Source organism: Dunckerocampus dactyliophorus, chromosome 17, assembly GCF_027744805.1.
Source record: "Dunckerocampus dactyliophorus isolate RoL2022-P2 chromosome 17, RoL_Ddac_1.1, whole genome shotgun sequence".
Lineage (NCBI taxonomy): Eukaryota > Metazoa > Chordata > Actinopteri > Syngnathiformes > Syngnathidae > Dunckerocampus > Dunckerocampus dactyliophorus.
In genome coordinates, this window is record NC_072835.1 from 21,285,268 (window position 1) to 21,305,215 (window position 19,948).

General features: G+C 40.2%; 1 protein-coding gene across 2 annotated transcripts in view; it reads left to right on the plus strand.

Annotated features, from left to right (window-relative positions):
* Positions 1 to 1,764: 1,764 nt before the first annotated feature.
* Positions 1,765 to 19,948, plus strand: part of cntfr (ciliary neurotrophic factor receptor) — a 267,316-nt gene continuing 249,132 nt past the window's right edge. For both annotated transcript variants that reach the window (XM_054757802.1, XM_054757803.1), the window contains exon 1: positions 1,765 to 1,986. The gene's annotated coding sequence lies outside the window, so the exon portion shown is untranslated. The remainder of the gene's footprint in view (positions 1,987 to 19,948) is intronic.

The following is a 19,948-nucleotide window of genomic DNA, read 5'->3' on the forward strand; positions in this document are numbered from 1 at the left end:
TCACCCTTGACTTCAGTTAGAGGTAGCAACAGGGCACACCCGCCTCCTGTTACTAATGATGGTGCTATTTAACTCAGTTGGTGGTACAGCTTAGTTGCCTGTTGGTATTGTTCGTCCTGAGCTTTTCGTGCATCCCGCTGCACCTCCTGTAGCTATTTCCTGCTGCCATGTTTCTATGCTCCCTTTCTGGCTCGAGCCCTCCTGTTTACGGTAAAGACTTTATACTTCTGTTCTGTGTGAGCTGATATTTTGTTCATTAAAGACTTTATTAATCAGACCTGCCACCATGTCCAGCATCCTGGGGTTCTTCACTTGACTTATCCCTTTATTTCCGCAGAAGTCATCAGGGAGCACTTGAAGACAGTGTCACCAGCCATCTCCACCTGTCTCTGTCCTCCATTGCCGTCTGGGATTCTGCTGTTGTCGTCCCCCTTTTCTTTTATTCCGTCTTGTTCTTCTGCGGCTTCCTTGGACAGTTCTTGCTGAATAGTCTTTGCAAAGCCTGATGAGCAGGAAACATGTCATTGATTGGTTGGCTTGGAGAACATACTGTATTTCCGGTGTGTTTAGACCACATGTGTCAAACTCGTGCCCTTGGGGGCCGAGGCGCTGCAGGTTTTCTCTCCAACCAGTTTGTTCAGCAGGTGATTTAATTGATGAGCTCCTTCCTTCAAACTGAAGGTGTTGATCATTAAAATCACCTGCTTTAGTGACTGGCTGGAAAGAAAACCTGCAGTGTTTCGGCCCTCCATGGAACGAGTTTGACACCCCTGGTTTAGACTATTTCAGAGGGCATACAAAACAGCTTCTCACTCGATTTCGGATCAACATTTGCAGTATGCACACAAATGACTGTGGTAATGCATCGATTAGCACCATCTGTCTTTGTTCTCGACGAAGGAAGCTAACAAGCTCAATAGTCGATCAGCGTTGCTTAGAGAGTTGACATCACGTCTTGCGCTCAACCCTGACGAAGAGCCATCAAAGCAAGCTCATTTTTTATTGGCTCGCGGCACATTGTATGAATAAAATTAAACCAAAAATATACACCAAAAGGGGACAAAGTAGAGCAAAAGGCATAATATAATAGGACAAAGCGTAAACGTTCATATTAAAAACTAATAACACAAAGCTTTGTTTTTAATTATATATTAATTATATATGCATACATAAATAATATGTATTATGAATATACGTATATAAAACATTGTTTGCCTTTTTAACAAAAAAAAATATATATATCAAAGTGGGCTCTGAGATAGAGGCAAGGCAAGTAAAATAGCGTTTTTAACATTCCAGAAAATTCCTGAATATGTTATCATGTGTATTATTACACTGTATTACAAAATATTAGATAAGTATTTTCAGTGTCAGCAAATACAGTGCATACTGTGGATAACTGTTGGTTAAGAGATCTATTTGGGTAAATACACTCCGCGTAAAGCTATTTTAAATGAAATGGGAATATATTGAGATTACCCCTCACATTTCAGTAAGCATTTTATTACACTTTATGTGTCCTTTACTCCTGTTGGTAATTGTCCGTGTGCATTCTGCATACAGTGTGTGTCTACGTGTGTGTCTTCATAGTATGCGTGTGGGCTGCTGCTTACACTTCTCTGAGCTGTGGCTAGGGGGTGCACTGTGGACATGATGTGTGTACGCATAGAACGGAAGAGAGAGAGAGCGCGTGTGTGCGCGTGTGTGTGTGTCAGTAATATATTCCTGCCTGTGGCTGGGCTGGTCACATGGGGGGGAGCAGTCTGTTTAAAACAGCCTCAGCTCTCTCACTCAGAGCACTGCAAGACACAGAGACAGACACACACGTTGCCTCTCTCTTTCACACAAGCGCTCACACACATGCTCACGTACGGAGACGGCAACTTTCCTCTATCGGACTGACACAACACACGGGAGTGACAGATCAGGACTGACAAGGACTGACTGACAGATCAGGAAAAGCAAGAAATAAAGAGGAGGTTCCCAGTGAGTAGCCAATTGATTTTTATTTCACATTCGAATTAGTGTTTTGATTTGTGTACGCTGTGCTGTGCTGCTACGCTGTCCGAACAGGACCTGACAGAGGCTGAGTGTAGGAGAGACTTGCATGAATGGGACTGCGAGAGTGAAAGGAAGGCAAACATAGCATACAAGATGTGGTGCTGGTGCAACCCCGGGATACATCCCCATCAATCTGTCCCTCCGCCTGTGGGATCTAATGCTGTTAATTAGCAGCGTACGCTTGGAATGAAAGGAATGCCATTGCACCCAGCCGGACTGTGGGGTTTGATCTGGACTCTTGTGCTCTCTGTGCATGTCCTCTCTCAGTGTTTTGGTTTTAAAATCTTAACTCCCCGACACTGAGGCTGATTTGGATGTTACAGACCCATTGATGTGCAGATTGAAGGGGATAGACCCATCACAGTTCTGTTTCAGTGATGTGTTCTCTTCCCCGTTGTTCCGTTCGAGTCCCATTCCGAGTGACTCACTGTTCATCCTCCCTTGTTCTTCAGTCTTGACAAGCTCTCACCGCTCTATCTCAGCGCTTATATATGCTTTTGTCCTTGCCATGCGTTTTATTTCATCCGAAACTACCCCTTCTTCCTCTATTTTGGTACGACACGCTGACATGCACGGTGGAATTCGGAGTTGTATAGAAAGTGAGAGGATTGCAGAGTTGTGAGGAGCAGAGGAGTTAAGGGAGAAGAAAGAGGGGGGAATGAGGGAGAAAGTGGGTGTTGGGGGGGCATTGAAAAGGCTGACACTGGCTCGGACAATTAGCCTGGGGAGTCTGTCCTGGGGTGCTATTCTGAGAGGGGCTTTGGCCCCTGGGCCCTGGGCGCTGGGTCACGGGATGCCTTGACCCCTCCAGTCGACAGCTAGGCATGGGAGCCATTATTACGGCCTGATTGATTAGCACTGAGCGGAAATCCCTTTTCTCTTCTCTCCTCAGGAGAAAAAGACGACCGCTTTTTGTCCTTTTGCTGCTGCTGGTTTAGTATCTGCGCGCCCGACAGTGGAAAGTTTTGCGTGTGTACTCCTTTCCACAAGTGTGTGCGCATGTTTGGGTGAGAATATTTATTTAAGTTGCAAGACGGACAAGTCGCTTCTTGTGACTGATGCTCCGTGAGTGAGGGTGCGATTGGGCTGCACATACAGTTTGCTTATGATTTTATGATTATAAGCTATGGGGGAACGTAGTCATGAAGGAGAAAGAAAAAAAATGAGTGAAGCGCTTTTTCTCTGCATCTCCATCTCATTTCACTGCTTTAATCTTCGCCGTCCCATCTTTCCCTAACCCTCACTCCCCACCTTCCTCCTCCTCCTCCTCTCTCGACCGGGAGTTTAGCGGGGTGTTTAGCCCAGCTCACGGCTGATCAAAGCAGGACGTGTCAGACTGAGCTTAGCCCAGGCACTCCTAATGGAGCACCGTTTTCATGCCTTGTTGGTGGTGGAGAAGGAGGGAGAGATGGGAGTTTGGTGGTGGAGGGGGTGCAGAAAAGACCCAAAAAAGAGTGACAGAGAGAGCTGAAGGCAAGTCAGCCGAGTGAGAGTGAAAGGGGTTCAAATAGGAACAAAGCAGGAGAGTCGACAAGCGGCAGCAGTGAGAATAAACAAGCTGAAAGGGATTTCAGTGAGGATGGATGCAGCGGAAAAATACAGCGACGGAGGTGACAGAGACCTGTTGCATCCAAGACTCCAACTTCTAGACTATAAAGTCTTAAAAGTCCAACCAAACGCATTTTTCAACTCTCCTCAGAGCCTCACCACTTCTGCTGAGAATCTCCGGAGATAATACGGTCATTTTCTATTGGACAGTGAGGCCGGCACGGGATAGCTCCCACACATGGTTTGGTTTTATGCTGGAAGCAACACCAGACGGGAAGAGAGCTTTGTGTGTGCGTGTGTGGGATGCAGGGGGAGATAATAAGAAAAAGGGGGACGTGTGTGTGTGTGAGGTGTGTCCATATACCTGCATGCCAACCATTGCACAGAAGTGCATTTAAACTGTCTCCTAAAAAGCTGCAAGTTTTACGTCCTATTTTAAATGCATGTGCCGTTAAGTCATGTTTACTTTAGAAATTGACTTAATAGAGGAGGCGACATGACTAACTTGAGGAGTAAAATTTGAGACGGGTGCTCAGATTTTATTACACTGTGATAGCTGACATTGTGGCATGGGGCACAGTGGAAGTAAATTACCCGACGGGACAGAGAGGTGACGTTGATTGCAGACTCTGAAAAGTACTTTAAATATGTCTTTTGACGCTGTGGAACCTCTTGGCTCAAACACTTCCTTTCATTGTTTTTACCAATGAAAATTGGAAAAAAAAAAAACCTAAAGTGACATTTGCTAAAATGGTAAAGGAGAAAAGTGTACTATAAGATAGGGTGACCAAACTCCCTGATTTCCCTGTCTTTACACTCACGAGTACATCCAGACCCAACTGCGATAAGTGAATTTCCACAAAGTAGGATTCCTTATTCATAAATGGAAAATGTTCACAGTTAGACCATAGAAAACCTGTTTAATACATTTTTAAAATACGGTTTTAACATCATTAGAGCCCTCTAGACATGAAATAACACCCCTATAGTCACCTTTACACTCCTATTACCCAATATAGTAGACATAACAAGAGAAAAAAAAAGACATATTAGACAGAAATAAGACACAACATAGACTCACACGTGAGCAGTTCCTTGTTGTTTTTCTCTGGACATACTCCCTGCTGTGGTTATTGTCTGATCAATGTAACATTGTAGAATGCTACATATTACATCTTTGAAGGCGTTTTCTGAATGCCTTATATTTGTATTTTTGGTCATTTAGTCATTTTAGTGCTTGAAAATGCTTAATTTAGGCCAAGAATATGTGAAATGTAATTAAAAATGCATATTTTTGACTGATAATAACTACAAAGCAGCAATGATTTATGAATGTATTTATTTTGAGAAACCGTGATGGAGTAAAGCTCCAAAATTTGAACCGCTAAGTGGTGAGGGACGACTGTAGCTAGTATTAATTTTCTCATACAGAAGACATTATTTCTCGAGACGCTAGATATTGGATGGCTTTCTTTCTACAAGCTACAGATTGCATCTGACTATTTTGGCAACTGAAGCGTACCACAACAGCACTGCAAGTCAGGTTGCCAGCTACGGTTTTCACAGTAAAGGTTTAAAAAAAGAAATTTGGAAATGGCCCGTGGGCCGCAGTTTGCCCACCCCTGCTCGCCCCACAGTCAGCTGTGATAGGCTCCAGCATACCCCCACAACCTTAGTGAGGACAAGCTGCATAGAAAATGAATAGATGGGTAGGATACTGTAAAATGACAATTTTCACTTCAGACAGGAAAGACATGTTTAACATATATTTCAATATTAAGACATCTTGGAGTAAACTTCAAGTCACTTGTGTATTTCAGGTTTTTGGTAGTCAAAATATGGTCATCTACTTTTCTAACGTTCTTAAATGAAACATAAGTGTAAAAAGAAATAAACTACCGTTATTTATAAAATGTAGGGAATAAAGCAGGGCTGTCAAAAATGACACGTTAAGGGTGGTAACTCATTTATTTCATTAATTACGTACATCTTTTGGGTGCAATTATTGCATGTGCACCAGGACAAGCACGCCTCTCTGTTATGACCGCAGAAGGAGGCACTGTGTCGAATCCTGGCAGACACACACAGTCTGATGATGCCCTTTTCTGACTTTATTTTGACCGGAACACATCAACAGCAGAGCAAATTCCAACACCATATATGTTTCTCCAACTCATAAACACATCTCTAGTCCGTTCTTCCTCAGAACGATGCGTCATCATTCTCATTACAAGAATGCATGATGCATTCAGGGACACTCCGAACATCACAGCAGCAGCTTTATTACGTTGTACATGTGGTCTAAATTAACAGAAAACCAGAAACAAAACAAAACCTGAAGTGGATATTGTTATCACTGACTTCGTAACTCTTGATGCGGATGTAGAGTTTAATGCGTTTGAGTATCCTCGGAAAATGGAAATCTACCTTCAATTCCGTGATGTCTTTGAACGCAACCCCTCATTGCTCATAATAACACAGCTAAAGTGTGATTCAAATATTCTGCTACTGTCAAGAGAAACTCATGTTAGGCACATTTTAGACGTGTGTGCTATCTTATAGCATGATTTAGATTTTCAGTTCATTTGGAGCTGTTAATACGTACAAATTATGTATATTTATATGTAATTTATCTTTCTGTTAATAAAATATTGTAAAAACTGGCATATTTCAGACATAGTTGCAAATGGTGATTAATCATGATTAATTAATTTCAAAACTATGATGACTCTTATTAAAATGTTGACTCATTTGACAGCCATAAAAAAACAACGCACCAACTTTCCATCATTCTCATATGCAGGATCCTTCATTTTCTCCCCGACATTATTCTACATCATTCTTAAATGTAACTTTACCCTCCTCTTAATCTTAATATATTAAACTTACTTTTTAATTATTTTTCTCTTCTAAGTGTTTGTGTAACATGTGCATTGAGAATTCATTTGCGTTGTTTGTGTAAGCATACTTGGCCAATGCAGCTGATTCTGATTCCGCATTGTTTTTGGTATTCATTTTATTTTTAGTCTTAGTCTTTTGGATGGAAATGCTTCCTGTCTTAGTCACATTTGAGATTTACATTTTAAAACGTGAAAAATTCTGTCAAATATCTTAAATGCGATTTTAAAAGGTCTTTAAAAATGCATTAATGCTAATTTTATTTAAAACAAATGCATAAACATCAGTGTTGCTTTTAAATGTTTAGATTTTTAAGGATGCTAATATATAATATATTACAAAACGGAAGCAAAGTACCTGTGAGGCCCGGGCAGAATTTCTTGAGCACAACCAGCTAGTGTGCTGTGAGCTCCAATTTTCCTTCATGTCTTTTGTACTTTTTTGCCAGAATGAAATTGGTCTTAAATTGTATTCATTATAGTCTTAAAAAGGTTTTAAATTTGATATGTTGGAACCTGCAGAGACCCTGGTAAAGGGTCAAATGAGGATACTTTCCCCCTACCATACTTACTGGCTGGGTAAACATCCTCCAACATATGTCCAAGTGTGGGCGTGATCACAGGGAAGTGTGGGGGTAAGTTAACGCCGTAAGATACACAGAGGCTACAAATTGGAAGCTGGTTGGAAGTGGGGCTGCGGAAAAGTGAGAGAAGAAGTGCCCTTGAGATTTAATAGAAGCAAAAACTTTATCGAAAGTTAAAGCTTTGCAACTTTTATCCAAAAGATTTATTCACTTCCATACGGTGGAAAGAGTGACTACACCGTGGATCTATCACTTGTCAATCAGACACAAAGTTCGAGTAAGTTCATTTTGTAATTGTAGGGAATTCAGGGAATTTTTTTTTACCTTGATATGTTTTGACTGTCATCTGCAGTCTTCTTCAGAAGTGTCCCTCTTTTCTGATACAGTGTGTATACATAGAGACACCTATGGGCAGGTTACAGTCTTCATGCATGTTTTTTGGCTTGTAGGAAGTCGCTTAAGTAAACCCACACAAGGTGAACAAAGATGACCTCTTGTGATCTCTGAAAGTGGGTGACTTTTAAATATTTCAGTCTGAGATAGATGCAATTTGACTCCTTCCGACTGTTTTGGCTTCTGTAAAAACAGATGCAATACTGCAACTTTATATTGAACCCGACTGTGGGTGTGTGAGAGAACGAGGGGAAAATTGAACACAGCCTTGAGTAACAAGGTGGAAATAAGAATAGAATGAAACAGATTGTGTGTACCTGCACTTATCCAAGACACATGACGTGAAAGTGAAAAGCTTTTGTCTGCAACAACGCTCTGAGCGGCGGCGGCGTACGAATGCTCCCACGCCTCCTCCAACTACCTTCCCTCTCTTTCCCTTTCCTTTTTAGTTCGATACGCCACTTGCTGTGTGCTTCTATTTAAATGCACCTTAGGGTTTGAAAACATGGCAGGATTTTGTTCAGATTTGACCCCAATTAAGCTGCCTCATTTGCATTTCTGAAATGTGCATTTTCCCCAACACCAAGGAATGGGCTCCATCCTTCTATTTTTCTATGCCGCTTGTCCTCACTAGGGTTGCAGGTGTCTGCTGGAGCCTATCCCAGCCGACTTTGGGCGAGAGGCAGGGTACACCCTGGACTGGTCGCCAGAAGAATGGGCTTATATACTGCATAACTATTATTATTATTACAGTGGATCAACTTAATCTGTTTCAGACACCCAAAAATAATAAAAAAAAAAATAATAATAATTTTATTGAGCATAATCGCCCCTTTCGCTTTGAGTTTGACACAGTTTCACTCTATCACAGGTTTTCAAAATATTTAATTCAAAAATGTATTGCTGTTTCATGGTTGATTAAGACCCATTATCAGTAAAAAAAAATGCAAATTTTACAAATAAAATATTTTCGAGCATAAAAATGGCTAAATGAACTAAAATAGAAATATAAGGCATTCAGAAGACAAACTATACTCAGGAACAAGTGGCAGTATTATCCCAGGTTAGCGGTTGTGTGTATGTAAGTATTATTGCTTTAGAAACGCATAGTTAGCGTATCAAATGAAACAAACCATGTGCTCGGGATATGTGTTTCAGGGTTGCCAGGTCCCATGAGAGCTAGCTCTCTGAAAAAATAATAAGCAGACCTGGCCACACCGATATGTGGGTGAATCTGCTTTATGTCGTATTTCTGTCTTATATGTCTTATTTTCTCTTATTATGTCTACTACATTGGGTACTATGAGTGTAAATGTGACTATAGGCTCTAATAATGTTATTTGGAAGGTTGTCAACTTGTTTTCTGTGCTATAACTATGAAAATATTTGATTTATAAATAAGGAATCCTAATTTGTGGGAATTCACAGATTTACCGCGATAAACAATGGATGACTACAGCTTTACATGCAGAAAACAATGTGAAAGAATCATAAATGACGACCGGATGAAAGTTATTGTTGATGCAGACGTCCTGAAAAGCTGACAAATTGAATTCAATAGTGTTTCTCACCTTCTTTATCAAACTGCTGGCACTCACAACTTTCTTTGACCCGTTCGCGGGTTATTTAACTCTTGCACTCAGTGAAAAAATGCACGGATGGTAACCCAGCAACACGTCGGGTGCCTTGTTTGGGTACTTGATTTTGCGTAACAATACAGTAGAGGGCAAAGGGACGAGTTAGACTTAGACAGACTTTATTGATTCACAAGGGAAATTGCTTGGTTACAGGACCTCGATTGCAGGAGAAAAAGAAAAACACTCTTAAATAAAATGCAGTGCAATATGAATAAAATATAATAAAATAAAACAAATATAAGATAAACAAGATTTGCATGTTTACAAATAGTGTGTAAAGATATCAGTAAATACAAGTACATTTACACTTTATACAAGGGAGGGCAGACAGTACAGCGCAATAATGTTGTGAATGATCTTTTACAGATGGGTGAGGTATTGTAGAGCTGGATGGCGTGTGGAATAAATGAAGTCCTGTAGCGTTCACTGTGGGAACAGAACTGGAGGAGTCTGTTGGAAAATGAGTTCCGCTGCTCCTCCGCTTTGTCCAGTGCAAAATGTTTATGTGTACGAAAACGAAGGCAACATTTTTGACGAAAACCAACTCATACAAAAAACTGGGGCATACAAAAACTGAGGTTTGACTTTAGTGTATTCATATTTATTTGTGGTATATGGAATATGGACTTCCTCTGTAACTGTGGGTCATAAATTCTGGTAAAGAGCAGCATTTCTCGTAGAAGTCAAGCGCATAGGTATATTCTTTTCTCTTCTGTTATGTGATGTGTGCGTATTTTTGCCTGAATCTCTGCTTGTGAGCCTGTGTCTGTCAGACTCGCTTTTCTCTGTCAACTGATGTTAGTGCTCACGGGTCAATTTTATGTGTCAATGTGTGTGCATATCTGCTTGGCTCGGCTGTATTCTCATCTGAAGACATCGGCGCCTGTGGCGTTCTTCCAGCACAGGCGATAGAAAAGTTAGTTGGACTCCTCCAAGTTTCTGATCAAAGCAAATAAGTGATGATAGGATGAAAATACCAGAAACTTTTATTTTTCACCCCCTTTAATGAATATGCATCTCTCGCTACTCCTCAACACTCCCACGTACACGCATAGACAATGCAGCGTGTCTTCATCACATGCAATAATTTTCTCAGACACATGCACACTGTATCTAAGTGCATCTACAGAAGGAACTAAAGCAGAGTAAATGTGCCTCCAGGCTACAGTAGAGTATGCAAGGGAGCAAACACTATACACAGAGCAGGAATAAATGATGAAGGAGCTAGTCATTAGCCGTCCATCCATCTCTCCATTCATTGATTAGCATGGACTAACCTTTTACTTTCATTAGTGAGATACGCACTGCATCCGATTGCTGCTTTCTGCATGTTGATCAGAAGGGATTAGTCCACTACTTCAGGCTGTGTTATGAGCGTGTCAGTGACATGCCGTGAGGTTCGTGGCTGGTAAAACCTTTTTTTCATGTTTATAGTAGGGGTGTAACGATTCATCGATACATCGATGCATCGATTTATATTCCTATGATCCAACTACATCGATCTGTGTCCAATAAAGTTTCCGTTCAGGACGAGATATATCAATCTAACATCGTTTTAAAGGCAATCAATCGATTGAATTGATGTTCGGAAATGAAGCATTGGACTTAAGCATTGGACTTTATGAATGTGTGTGGGTTTTTTAGCACTTTTAATGATAAAGATGTTAAACTCGTGTAACAGTTTCATTTGCCGTAAGTTGGGGTAAACGGATGACTTGGTGTAAAGGCGACTGTTGCGATTGCCAAGGGTTACAGTGTGGTTGGCTGGAGCCGATACGTCCTCTCCAAAGAGCACAAGTTTGTGGGTTTTTGTCCTGTAAAGAGTGACTGTAGACACCCTCCACCTCAGTCTGCCTGTGATGTCATCTCCACGCGTTATACTGAATTTATATTTATATAGAATTGGACCACATCGGGTCACGTCAAAAGTTAAGTCCAACTTTAAGCCTTTCAAACCCATGGATCGGAGCTTCAGGACAAGATAAAGGGTATGTAGGATATCTATCTGCAGATGAAATTTTGTTCAAATATGATGGTGTGAAATATGTTAATTTTGCCTCAGAATTACTGTGTACATGCAATTTGTAGTGTGGCGTGTTCAGTGAGGCCTACATGAAATGACACTTGATCTTCCCTGGACTGAAATGTAAATGGCTACCCTGTTGACTTTTAAAACAAATGTCACAGCCTAAGTTATGACATATTTTGTAGTACGGCTGTACTTGCCAAGGTCCGTGGGTCGATCACAGCTTTTGTCTTGGCTCAATGTGAAAGCAATGGGAGCCAAAGGCACTAGTTCTCACGGTGAAATTTGCTCTAACATCTTTAATACTTGGGGTAGAGAAGTGAATGAAGTATCAAATTAAGGTTCAAGTCATGTTTTATTAGATAAAATTAATCACAGACTTGATTTAATTCAACCTGAAGTGTTGGTTGCACTTGATTCAAATAAAAAGTGAATGCATTTGCCATTAATTGTTGTTTACTTGTTTGTCTTATATCCATAATTCATTTATACCCGTGGCCCTTACAAAAAACAACAAGAATCTAGGAAGCTTCACCTGCACTGTCCAGTATCCAGGTATTTATTTCACTGTCACACTGGTTGAATTTTTGTCTAAAAAGTTACTGAATCGACTTAGAGTTACTGAATCATTTCAGATCGTATCGTTCTAAATGAACCAGTATCGTCCTTGAATCAGCAACCATGAATTGTAATACAAATACCAATTTTTCTCAAAATGAATCGTTACACCCCTAGTTTATAGCGGTAGCTCATTAGGGTATAAGATAATAATTTACTTATGTTAAATATTTTGTTTTCAAATACTTTCTAGTCCCGTTTATTTGTTATTTTTTTTTTAGAAAATGAAGAATATTTGTGATTTTACCTGTTTATTTGTATATGAAGTAAATGCACCCTATCATTCTCCAGGAAAATTTCTGTTACAAAACATTTTGAGGTTCAATCTTGGTAGTCAGATTCATTCATTCATTCATTCATTCATTCATTCATTCATTCATTCAGCAGAGCGTAAAAATATCTTGTTGCTAACTCTAGCTGCCGCTGCTGTTTGTGTATTTCAATGAAGTAAAAAAAAAAAAAGCAAAACATTGGCGCTGGCTTTTCCTCTCCATAGAAGGACGGCAGTGACAAACACCTTCCAGCTCACCCACACCCCACCCCCTGCAAGGTGAGGAGGAGTACTGTGCGCCTCATCATATGGCGTTTCTCTGTATGCTATTGTTCGATTAGCAAGAATAATGACCTCACGCTGACATCTAAGGTCTTTGCACAGGCTGTAGAAAGTCATCACCATCCGGCTCAGAGCAGCTGGCTTGGCCGTGCAAAAGCAGGAGAGACTCGCTGCAGCCTCATCTTAGATTTCTGCTGTGCATTTGATGGGAAAATGTAAAAATTCTGAGACTTTTACTGAATAAAATGTCAAAAATAATTGGAATCATAACGAAACTACTTTTATAAAACAGTTCAATGGGTAAAATATTAGTGTGAGCATTAGTGTGAGCATTATGTTATCCATATCCCCACAAGAGGGATATGGATGACATAATGCTCACACTGAGCACTGGCGCTTCGGTCCATTTGGTTGTGCCATCACTTCTATTCTGCAGTTTTACTGCAAAGATTACTTTCAGTCTTATTTCCAGTTCTTCTGATTATTTCTTTTGTGCAAGGTGGTGGCTGTGTGGAAGTGACTCGTCTTTATTACGTACAAGGATGCAGTCAGTGGGTGACAGAGTGTGCTGTGGGTCTTTGCATTTGATTTCTATTATAAGATGTGTTTATCATGAGGAACTTGCATGCAGCTATTGCATTCCAGTCATTCTGCGACGACTGTGTGGATGTACAGTAATTGTGTCGTGCACTGGCCCAACTATTCCAACCGTGCAAAAGGAGGGGAAGTGTGCTGTGCCGGGGCAAGGATCAGTGCGCTCACACGAGCCAAACGTGCCATGCTTTTGTTGTGGTGGCCTAGTATGAGTGTGCCCTTAGGGTTCGTTGCTGAGGAAGATATTTTTGCAAATACAGCTAAGCACCTGGATACTTGATAATGAGTATTCTGCGTAAAGTATTTGCAACACAGATTTATGACGCCACAACAATGATTTCCAAATATCCCTGCCAGTTTTGACAGAAAATTATGTTCATCAATAATTTTTTTTAAATATAATATACAATTTAATAAAATAAAAATATATAAATAATATCACAATAATATAAATATAGAAAAAATTATCATAAATCATGGTGAAAATAAAAATCAGATGTATTGTGTCAACTAAACGGTACGTCTTCATTTTAATAGTGGATTTAATTTAGATGAAGCTGTCTGCAGAGACCATTTTTAGGCTGATTTCATAAGCCCCTGAATTCATATGTCTGACAGCTACGTCTGCAATGTGTCTTTCACGAGTAAAACATGAATATGTTATCAGCATACCTGCCGGCTGCACGCAGCTATCCCTGCAACGACGTTCTTCTTTGAAGACCTTCACATATCTTGGATGCTCGAGAGAATGCATTGATTGTTTCATGTATATATTCATCATTTCAAGCAGTGCCAGACAGCTTTTATCTTCAAAGTAGTTACATTTTTTGAGCATTTCTAATGTTGCTTTGGTGGTCTTTGTAGTGCACTAGTTAAGTCATAAAACTAGGAGGGAAATACAATTGTTGCATTTAAAACTTCATTTGGACCTGCATCGAAAATATACATTTGTTTTGCATGTTTTTTTTTTTTTGGCCTCGCCACAAACATTTCTGATGTTGATATCAGATATCAGCTCGATACAGCTTATATTGGTCTGCATCTAGAATCTCTGATCTAAGAAGTCCATTACAGACTTTATCCAGCAGTGCCCGGATCCAGCATGCAGACCCTACATCAGCGTGTGCTAACGTGCTAACAACGTAGCAATGAGGAGGGGCGGTGTTGGCTGTGTGGCAGTATTTTCCCTTAAAGTCTGAGAAAGACCTTGCAGCTGAGTGCAAAACTTGTCATGTACGAGTTTCCCGTGGTGGCGCAGAACCTCATCGTGGATTTGAAGCAGCATCGCAAAAAACAGCATTAGGATATTTGCAAGACCACTGAGGCCGAGAAACAAAGCTCTGGCTCCTTCAAACAATTTATTGTGCTTGATGACCATCCCGTGTTGGTGGTGCGTAATGTTGGGTTTAAAAGCTAAATTGAGCACTTCTGGCGTCGCTGTAGTTTGCTTAGCAGCCGCCACTTTTTGGTGGATAAAACTCTCCCCCTGGCAAAATTAACTGAAGTTAACTTGAATTGTTATTTTGCACTTAAAAAGTTGAATTAGTTTCCGCTGGATTTATTGAGGCTACTTTTCAGGGTCTTCTAATTTGTTTTTTCATTGTTCTATTCAGTCGTAGAATATGCTTATGTTTTTATCTTAAACTAGTGGTTACTTTGTACTTTAAAAACTATATTTTTTATTTTTTTTTTTTACATTTATTGAGGTTATTTTTCAGGCTCTTCTAATGGATTTTGTAATTATTATATTCAATTGTAGAATCTGCTTATGTTTAAGTTAAATAGTGATTATTTTGCACTTTAATAATATATTTTATTGTTTTTATTGCATTTGTTGAGGTTATTTTTGAGGGTCTTTTGATTTTTTTTTTTTTTTATTATTCTATTCATTGATTATAATATGCATATTTTTAAATTAAACTACTACTACTAAGTGGGAGACGCTTGCTACAGGCTGCATGCTGCAATATTACAAGCCACAGGTGACCGGCTTTTGTGATTGGTGTTGAAAGGCATGTATCAGCGTATGCTGATCACATGCATTTTCACAGAAACAGCAACAATATAAGTAATAAAAGTATGTATGAGTTGTGCTAACATCGGATCAATATCGTTATCGGACAATACTCAAAGCTGCAATAGCTGTATCGTATCTACAGTGGAAAAAGTTGTATCGGCACACCCCTATGTTTGCATCAAATTGCTTGATTTTGCAGGTGCACAATGTGATCTACCGAAGTCGTGAGAGGAGTTAGACTGGCAGATGACGTCTTGATGGAGCGAGAGGCTATGGTCAGGAGGTGAGGATGACGTGACGGGCGTAGCTGAGAGAAAAGCTTGCGTGAAAGACGAGAGCAAACACTGGAGTTATACGTAAGTGCATGGTTGGGGGCTGGTAGGCATTTCCAACAACGTATTTGTCTCTTTGAGAAACCACGGCAAGAAGGAAAAGAGACAAAAGTCAACTTCAGAGGGTCACGAAGAGGACAACAGCAAAGATGATTGTGATCTGAGAACACAAGAGATTCAATTATGAATTTTCTTGAAAGACGCGTAAGTGGTAGAGAAGGAATGTGGTGGAAGAGAAAAAGCAATAAGAAGAGGAACTAGAGGTCAACAGTGAACATGAGGTGACTGCCTCTTGTCTTATGAGAACATTTGGCTGCTGAAGATGCAATAAAACTGTAAAGGGAGAAACATAAAGTCGCACTCTTCACATTTCAAATAGAAAACCTGCCTGAAGAACATCAAAATCGCTCTCAAAGCACCGCGCTGCAGACAAAAAAAAGCCCTATCCCGTAACTTCTTCCTCCTCATACGTTATTGCAAAGATGTCATCAGATTGAACGACTTTTATCGACAGGGCCTCTTGTTTTTCTTGTTTTCACACAAAAGATCAACTGAAGGACGGGTGGGAAATGAAATGCTTGGCGAAGAATACAGACGATCTTCCTCAGCAGCCGCGCTCAACATTCCACGCTGTTTGGTTGTTTGTTCAAATGACATCTGCGCGTGTGTACGAGCGTGAAAAGTGGACTTTTAATTTTGACCCAAATCTCTTGGAAATCCCCGTACAAGTGTTCTTTTCTTAATCCAACAGCTCATCCGCTAGTTATGCCATTTTTTATTCATGATTTCTCTCGCTGAAGGACATCTAGGGAAGCTTGAAAACGGGATCATCTGCTCATTTATTTTCTGGTTTCTTTGTTTGGTTCTCACTCCACTAATTCAGACCTGACATCGCAGCCCCAATGTGTAGAAAGTGTTCACACTTCTGGGACTGCATTATTATTAATAATGTACAACTTTAATAATGCATGGCTTTTCTTCCATCAGTTGGACAACATTCGACTTTTCAGTTCACTATGGCGGCGCCTAGTTCATTGTTTTTAATTGTTGATAAAATAGTTTTAATGCAAGAGTGGATTACTGTACTTAGACTTGCTTCACTGCTTCACTTATCCCTCCATCCAGTGTCCACGTCTCACACCCAAACATTGCCACATATAGCCAACCCTTGTGTGTGGGAGAGTGGGAGTGTTTCTTTCAGAGCGGTGAGCTTTTAATCTATTTAAGTCTGATCCTTAAACAGTAATCAATGCACCCTTTTATATTTCCATTAGGGCACAGAGGGAAGGGGATAAAGCATGACAGTAGGGGCTCGGCCACGGCTACATTAACACTGGGAAATCCCAGTGCTCTACAAATGTACCCAAAGTGGACTCCGGTCCCTTCTGGGACGTTGGTCGAGATCACTTTTTGCCATAGTAAATTATGAAAATACAAACCATGTCAGGATCAAACCATGATATAATAGATCCTCACGTATCAGACTAACCAGCGAATGCCGAAAAAACATGGACAAAAAAAAAAGAAAAATACAAAAATGGAAAAAATGATTTGATGGAAATCTGCCAATTTGCATGGTCACAAATGCCGAATTGCGTATGTGTGGGGATTCACTTAATAGCCGTCCCTCGTTTATCTCGGTTAATTGGTTCCAGACCCGACTCAACATTAATAAACTGAATATTTTCGTAGCTAGAGCATAGAAAACTTGTTTATGACCTTCTAAATATGAGTTCTCACGTTACCCTCACTCCCCGCTATAACAACTAGGGCTGTCAACGTTAACGTGTTAACGGAGGTTTCCTTTAATGGCACTATTTTTTCTATGACGTGCGGTTAACGGAAGTAGCGGTGGCCGTTTAGCTACAAGCGGGAGCAAATAGTGAGCAGAAATGTAGAAAGTAAAGGGCATTTTGATTGGTAAATTTAGCTTTGAAACCCTAGCAGATGGCTCTCGCTACAAGACTGAAGTTATTTGTATCTTCTGTCACTGTGATTGCAGTTGTCACGGACTACATTGGTGTCGACTTGCCAGAGAGAAGCGAGGAGGTACTGAAGCACTGCCTGTATTTTTTTATTGTAATTTCCACAGTGGAACCTTGGCATACGAGTGTCCCAACTAACAAGTGTTTTTTTTTAGATGTGAGCCGTCTCTCGCAGATTTTTTGCTTGGAACTTCGAAATAAAAATTTGGGTACGAGCTGCTAGTTAACGGCAGGCATAACCGAAGATAGCTACTGTATAGGGGCTTCTGTCAATGCGACCATGACTGAAGCGCTCATAGACTGGAAGCACGAGCACACTAAGTAGTCAGAACATCAATAAAACATATGTACATTATAGCGATGTAATGTATCGTATTTATTATGTATTGTGTAAAACTATGACAGGAACAACATCAAATTAAAAGCACAAAATGAATACACACCCACCATCCATCAGTACGAGCCTGGAGTTTGTTTGTCTGAGAGGTTGTGGACCACAAATATGCAAATTAGCACTTAATAAGGTAATCAAATCTTACCTTTATCCATTCCCACATAGTATCAGCATTTGGGAGCAAATGTGAGATGAAGGAAAAAGGGTAAAAATACAGTATTAGTCCATCTGTGTGAATTTTTTTTGGCAATGAATAAAGTATCTGTGCAGTATGTGAGAACGGGTGCGTTCAAGGACGGTTAAACAAAGTGGGACAAATTGCCGCTCGCATTAAACGTTCAAAAACTGGGGGATTTGTAATTTCTAACTTTTGAACCCACCATCCACAAGTGCAAGCCTGGACTTTGTTTTTCAGAGAGGTTGTGTCCCACAAATATGCACATTAGCACTAAATAAGGTCATCAAATCTTACCTTAATGCATTCCCACATTGTATCAGCATTTGGAACCAAATGTGAGGTGAAAGAAAACGGGTAAAAATACAGTATAGTAGTCTATCTGTGCAGTGTGGGAGTAGGTAGATGGCACGTTCAGGGACCGTCAAACAAAGTGGGACAAAACGCCACTCGCATTAAACGTGGAATTTGTAACGGCATATTATTTTTTGAATAAAATAATGGCCCATATTTCCAAAACTCCGTTTACATAAAATTTGATGTAGTTATATTTATAGTTGCGTGTCGAATCGTTTACCACAGACATTTATATCTCAACTTATTATAGATAAAAACGTGGACAAAATGTGATTAATCGTGATTAAATATTTTAATCGATTGGCAGCCCTAATTAAATGAAAAATTAAATTAAATTAAATTAAATGTTAACCTCAGTTAATTTAGCATACTTAAGTGGCACTGTGCTTTATAAGTGTTGTCTCGGTGTCTGGCGCTCCTCCTCCTATCCTCTGTACCTGTCCTCTCAGCATGCACACATTTATCCGCCACACTTAGCTGACAGTATTTCCTCCTCAGGAGTGTACGGGGGTGGTTTTTCCGCTCCACTGTGATAGTTTATTAGCAATGTCTCCTTTGATAGTTACTTTGCACGCTTGATTATGGCTGAAAGGGAGTGGGCCGGGCACTGGGGTTGAGAGGAAGTCTGTCTAATGATATTAACAACATCCTTTATTTGGTAGTCGCTGCTGGGAGAGGAGTTGAGTGGGGGGGGGTGTTCCCGGGAGCAGGAGGACGCAGAAGTAAAGAAAGCAGTGCAGAAGGTACTTGTCAAAGCAGACATAATGTCACCCGAGTGTGTGATCACAGTGTTCCAGAATCACAAGCGGGATATTTCACACAACATCGGTGCCTGGCGTCTGTTTTAAACAATCATCGACAGGGTCTGGTACTACCTCTGTTGGGGGCGGTCTGTGTCTGAGCTGCTTTTATATATACCACTACAAATACAACAGCACAACATTCCCGTGTTGAAGGCGCTGTGTAAAACAGGCAACCGAGTCAGGGAATAATGCAATCTTGTCTAGAGGTTTAGCCAGAAGAAAAATAAAGGAAGGAATCGATTGACTGGAGACTGAGTGAAAATAAACAGGACAATTATGAGCGATGGATTACCTTGACAGGAATGACCCTGCTCCAATCCAAAAAGGGGCAGATATTCCGACCACGTCTTTATATATTATGGTGACTTGTCATGTTGACGCATGTCACTTTTTAATAGAAATCTTTGCAGTGTGGCATTACAAATCACCCAGGAACCTCGCTAGGAACCCACTGGGGAATTAGCCATGTGAGAACTGTAAATATGTGTCTGAAAACAAAAAAAAATAACCCCGTATATGCATTTTTTTTTTACCATATTATGACAGGCAAACATTGAAATATGCACATTTTCTTTCTGAGCATGATGTTTTTAAAGAAGAGCATCGATGCAGGGTTTGTGGTGTGAAGTCACGACCATACATACTTGGTGTGTACATTATGCATCGCCATGCGAAAAGGTCAGGGTGTGAATATAAATGGATTTTATTTGTAACTGGTATACATGTGCTTTTAAAAGGCACCGCATACATTGTAGTGGCGTTGTGTTTATTACATTTATACAGTACTGTGGATCGAGAGGGTAAACCTAAGGCCTTTTTGCACTATAACCTCAAACCCATGACAAAAATGTTATTAAATTTGAAAAGAAATGACATGTAATCTATCACACTTGACCCTGTGATGGTATTATATCATATGTATGTGTATACTGGTATATATTTTTCTGGCGCAGACAAAGCGTTAATTGTAAAGC